The sequence below is a fragment of the Stenella coeruleoalba genome, assembly GCF_951394435.1.
Source record: "Stenella coeruleoalba genome assembly, chromosome: 1".
Classification (NCBI taxonomy): domain Eukaryota; kingdom Metazoa; phylum Chordata; class Mammalia; order Artiodactyla; family Delphinidae; genus Stenella; species Stenella coeruleoalba.
Genome location: NC_137169.1, coordinates 35,125,935 through 35,131,934, shown reverse-complemented (window position 1 = coordinate 35,131,934; position 6,000 = coordinate 35,125,935).

The following is a 6,000-nucleotide window of genomic DNA, read 5'->3' as shown; positions in this document are numbered from 1 at the left end:
TCTCCCTCTACGCCTGCATCCAGGTCTTACCAAGTCCTATGACCTTCACAGGGAGGCAGCATAATAGTGTTTAGGGGTGAGGGCCCACAAGTCAAGGGGCTGGTTTACTACCATCAGAGAGTTGAGTTGGGGCCTTTCTGCTTCTGCGTGGAAGGACGACCAACTACCTGTCCCTGTCATTTTGCCATTTTTTTCTGCTTCCACACAGCTGGAAAGAGATGCCTTCCCCAATCCTTTGCTTTTTTAGAATATTAAACAGAGACTGGAATAGCCCTAGGTGAAAGGAGATCACTTAGATCTGCTACTCTCCGGTCAGGGGCCAATGGGTCCAGCCCAGGTCAGCAGGCCTAGGCTTTTCTGTTTGGATATAAGGCCAAAGCCCTGGCGTATCAAAGTCTGTATTTGATCTCTGTGCAGCTGCTGCTGAGAGAACTCAAGGGGTTGCTGGGTGCGGACTGGCTCAGGCCGTAGTGTGCTGTTGGACTGCTCTCTGGGGCTGGGGGATGGGAGCCCGTTGGGTAGCATTTGCTGCTCTTTGTGGTATAAATACTCCCACACGGCCAATTTCAAGCTACTAATGTGATATCCCTGAACAGTGAGTGGGAAGAGAATCGGGCTCTCAGGGGCCCATGCCTGTGCCCTTGTCCTCTCCCTCCCAATTTTCCCAGATTTCCCAACATCTGTCATTTTCTTCCAGTCAGAAAGCCAGGGAGAGGTAGCTCTGGGCACTTGGTTTCTCCATCTCCCCGTCTCTTTCCCAGCGTTGCCAAGCTTCTCTCCAGAACCATTGTTCCATTGACGCCTGGAGCAGTGTGTCAGAGCACTGTGGTTTCCCCACACCTTTTTCAGTGTTATATTTGCTATTCCCATAGTTGACAAATGGTCTCTCCTTATTCAGTACTTTTTCTGAAGCTCAAATTTGCTTTTATTCTTTCCCTGCTTAAAATCCTTTTGTGATCGTTTGGACCAAGGTTCATCTCTCGATGCTAGAACTAAAGTCCTTAAACCTCTCATCTTCCTGTTCCTGGACTCTCTCCCTCATGATGCTCCCTTCACTCTTTCCCAAACCCTGCCACAGGCCCTTCTTCCTTGCTTCCCCAAGCACAGAACCCTCCAAACTCTCAGCCTGTTGGAGCTGTCTTTGTGATTCAAGTCATTACTTCTTGGGACTCTTATCCCCCAACTATATGTAATGGGGAAAAAAGCCTAACTTAAAAAGAAAAATGCAATTTCACATTCCTTTCAGAGGCCTTGTAACTGTTTTGTGACCAGAAGCAACCTGGTGACACTTTGGGCATAGGAAGGAGTTAGAGAGCTGAATTTGCCAAATATGAAATTAATGAGAATTTTGGAGTGTATTGTGGTAACTCCAGAGAAAAAAGGAGGAGAGCTAGCAAGTGAAAGATAGCAGCCTGAGGGAAAGAAATCTTCACCAGTGAGAAATTCCAGTAGAAGGACTGTTGGAGGAAAATTTCAGAACAGTGATGCTTAATACTCAGTTTTAAGTTTACTTCCTATTCTGTGAAAGCTTAGCTTCCCTAAAGCATCCCCAAACACTCAGTAGAGGCCTTCTGTAGCAAAACCCTATATTCACGGTGTTTTAGGAACAAAGGGAGAAAGGTAATGATACCTGTGGAGTCAAGAGAGGATGGCAGCCACAGAAAGTGAGCAATCCAGTGACCAAGAATTTAGCAAGAGCAGGAATTCAGACTGAGGGGTTATCATGAGGATGTACTAGAGTCCTAGTCAGAATAGATGAGGGCATGGACTTCCCAGAGGATCGGAATAGGGACTGGGCTATTCTCATTGGATGTAAAGGGAAAAGGTGACACCAAAGCGTTGCAAGCCTTGAGGACATTTGGGTTACACACACACAATCTTTCTTTCCTCTGAGTCCCCCCAGGATTTTGTGCCCCTGTGAGGGTGCTTTTATACATAAACATCTGTGCACACCTCCCTCTCAGCGAGACAAGATGTGAACCCTGCCAAGAGGGGACTGTCATCTTAGCTCACTCATCCTGGGGTAAAAGTCGGGTGGGAGTGGGCCAGCCTCTTCCTCCCTGATTCCCTGTCCCACCAGCTACCATTAAAGAGCACTTGCTGGGCTTCCCTGGTGGCGCAGTGGTTGAGGGTCCGCCTGCCGGTGCAGGGCACAGGGGTTCGTGCCCCGGTCCGGGAAGATCCCACATGCCGCGGAGCGGCTGGACCCGTGAGCCATGGACGCTGAGCCTGCGCGTTCGGAGCCTGTGCTCCGCGGCGGGAGGGGCCACAGCAGTGAGAGGCCCGCGAACCGCAAAAAAAAAAAAACAAAAACAAAAAAAGAGCGCTTGCTATTTGCTAGCCGTACGCTAATGCATTGTCTCATTACATCCCACGAGGACTCCGTTCTGTGCCCTTGTTCTTACCTTACGGAAGAGAAGACGCAGGCTGAGATGGATTAACTGAGTTGTCCAAAGTCACTATTAAGGGGAACTGAGATTTGAATTTAGGTCTGTCTGACTCCAAAGCCTGTTCTTATAACTACTACATGAACACCTCTGACTAGGACTACTGTTTCCTCCACTTTATTCATTTATTTAACGTTATGTGCCTGGCACAGGGCCACACCAGGCCAGAGTCTCTCCCACAGGATGAGGCTGGGTTCAGAACAGGCATCAGGAGAGGTTTTATTCAAGTAAATGGGAAAAGGGCCCCTAGGTGCCCAGCAGCGACCCCAAGCGAGAGCTACAGGGGACCCAATTTGATAAGCCCTCTGTCCTCCTGACCTGCTGGGCTCTCTCCGACCCCTGAATCCATGTTTCCTGCTGAGGAAACATGAGGACCAGACCACTCCGGCCAGACTCTGGGAGCGGGCCTGGGGTGAGATAAGAGATGCATTGCCCGTGGGAGGAGCTTGAGCTGCCCAGAGGGCCAGGCAGGAAATCACCCCTTCCTTGGGGCCGAGAGGGGAATGACTCAGGGCTGACGGGTGGGAGTTCCGTTTTTGCAGTCCTGGCAGGCTGCAGTGAGGCCTCTTGGACAAAGCACTTGGGTTCGCCTTTCCCACAGCCGCCAGCCAAATGAGGCTTCAAGAGGCGTGCCTCGGCCTTCCCTCTTCCCTTTTCCATCATTTCCCTGGAAACAAGTTTGTGCTGCTGAGTAGGTCTCTTGTTCCAACCCTTGCCCAACCCAGGTCGTCCCCTGTGGGAATACAGCTGCCGAGTGAGGCAGTGAGGACTGCAGCTAGACAGGGCTGGGGCAGGTGAGGCTGAGAGTTTAGGTGCTTTGGCCTGAAGTTCTCTGCCTTGTTTGTAGTGGCGTCCTAGGTCCTACGGTGCCACAGTGGATGTGTGAGCTCTTCTGTTGGGGGAGAATGCCCTTGGGGCCCGCCCTTAGCCCAGGACCTGGCGTGCAGTATGCAATCAAAGTATTGGTGTTGGATTTGCAAGCTGGTATTATACCCCAGTGGGGCCCTTTCCCCTGTGCCAGAGAAGCACCACAGCGCTGTGGCTACGAGAAGGATTCTGGATCCAGAATGTCTCGATTTGAACCCCAACTCTGGCCACTTATGAGCTGCCAGACTCTGGCTAAGTTACTTAACCTCTCTGAGGCTGTTGTCTCTTCTGTAGAATGGGAATGATAATAATAGTAGCTACCTAATAGGGTTGTTGAAGATGAAAGGAATTAATATGTGCCACGCGCTTGGGCCGTGCCTGGCAATTAAGCCCCATGTACATAGCAGCTGTTTTTGTTCTTTCAGTGACTGACACTTCCAGCAACCCAGTCATCTAAACAGAAGTGTGGCAATAATCCTAGACTCCTTCCCTTTCCTTCCACGCCCATATTCAACCCCTGGCCATTCTTCCACCTAAGTATTTCTTCCAGCTCACCACCACACCATCACTTCTTCATTCTCTCTCTCTTTTTTAACAGCTTTATTGGAATTTAATTTACATACCATACAATTCACCCAATTAAAGTGTGAAATCTTTATGATATAAAGATATATGAAATTGCAGTCAATTTTAGATCGCTTTTATCTCCTCAAAAAGAAATCCTGGGACTTCCCTGGTGGCACAGTGGTTAAGACTCTGCGCTCCCAATGCAGGCGGCCTGGGTTCGATCCCTGGTCCGGGAACTAGATCCCACATGCATGCCGCAACTAAGAGTTTGCATGCCACAACTAAGGAGCCCACGAGCCGCAACTGAGGAGCCTGCCTGCCGCAACTAAGAACCGACGCAACTAAATAAATAAAAAAAAAAAAAAAAAAAGAAATCCTGTATCTTTTAGCTCTTGCCCTCCTATTCTCCATCTGCTAATCCCAAACTCTAAGCAACCTGTAATTTACCTCCTATTTCTAAAGACTTGTCCATTCTGGACATTTCATGTAAATGAAATACAAACAAATACAACATGTGGTCTTTTTGTGACTGGCTTCTCTCTTAGCATGGTATTTTCAAGGTTCATGCATGTTGTAGAGTGCATCAGCATTTCATTCCCTTTTAATGGCTGAAATAATATTCAATTCTATGGATATACCACATTTTGTTTATCCATCCATCAGTCGATAGACATTTGGGTTGTTTCCACTTTTTGGCTATTATGAATAATGCTTCTATAAATATTCAAGTACAGTTTTGTGTGGGCATATGTTTTCGTTTCTCTTGGGTATACACCTAGGAATGGAAATGCGGGGTCCTATGGAAATTTTATGCTTAATTGTTCGAGGAACTGCTAGGCTATTTTCCAAAGAGGCTGCACCATTTTACATTCCCACCAGCAATGTATGAGGGTTCTAATTTCTCCTTGCCAACACTTGTTATTATCTGACTTTTGATTATAGCCATCCTAGTGGATATGAAGTGGTATCTCCTTATAGTATTTTTTTAAAAATTATTGAAGTATAGTTGATTTACAATGTTGTGTTCATTTCTGCTGTACAGCAAAGTGATTCAGTTACATATATATATTCTTTTCCATTATGGTTTATCACAGGATATTGAATACAGTTTCTTGTGCTTTACAGTAGGACCTTATTGTTTATCCGTCCTATATATAATAGTTTGTGTCTGCTAATCCCAAACTTCCAATCCTTCCCTCCCCCACCCCAATTCTCCTTACAGTTTTGATTTGAATTTTCCTGATGACTAATAATGTTGAACATCTTTTCTTGTGCTTATTGGCCATTTGTATATCTTCTTTGGAGAAATGTCTATTCAGGGCCTTTGCTTATTTTAAAAAATTGGGATAGTTATCTTTATTGAGTTGTAAGTCTTCTTTATATATCCTAGATATAAGTCCCTTCTCAGATATGTGATTTGCAAATATTTTTTTTTCCCATTCTATGGGTTGTCTTTTGACCTTCTTGATAATGTCCTTTGATATGCCAAAGTTTTCAACTTTGATGACGTCTAATTCATTTATTTTTAATTTTGTTACTTGTGCTTTTGGTGTCATATCTAAGAATTCATTGCTAAATTCAAGGTAATGAAGATTTACCCCTGTGTTTTCTTTTAAGGGTTTTATAGTTTTAACTCTTGCATTTAGGTCTTTGATCCAGTTTGAGTTTGTTTATGGTGTTTGTAAAAGGTCCAATTCATCCTTCTGCATGTGGCTATTCAGTTGTCCCAGCACCATTTGTTGAGGACCATTCTTTCCCCATTGAATGGTCTTGGCACCTCTGTTTAAAATTAGTTGATCATAGACACATGGGTTTCTTTCTAGATTCTCAGTTCTATTCTATTGATCTATCTGTCTATCCTTATGCCAGCACCACACTATCTTGATTTTTATTGCTTTATAATAAGTTTCACATTAGGAAGTGTCAGTCCTCCAAATTTGTTCTTCTTTTTCATGATTGTTTTGGCTGATTTGGGTCTCTTGCAATTCCATATGGATTTTAGAATCAGCTTGTCAATTTCTACTAAGAAGCCAGTTAGTATTCTGACAGGATTGCATTGAATCTGTAGATCAGTTTGGGAAGTATTATTATCTTAACAATACTAAGTCTTCCAATTCAT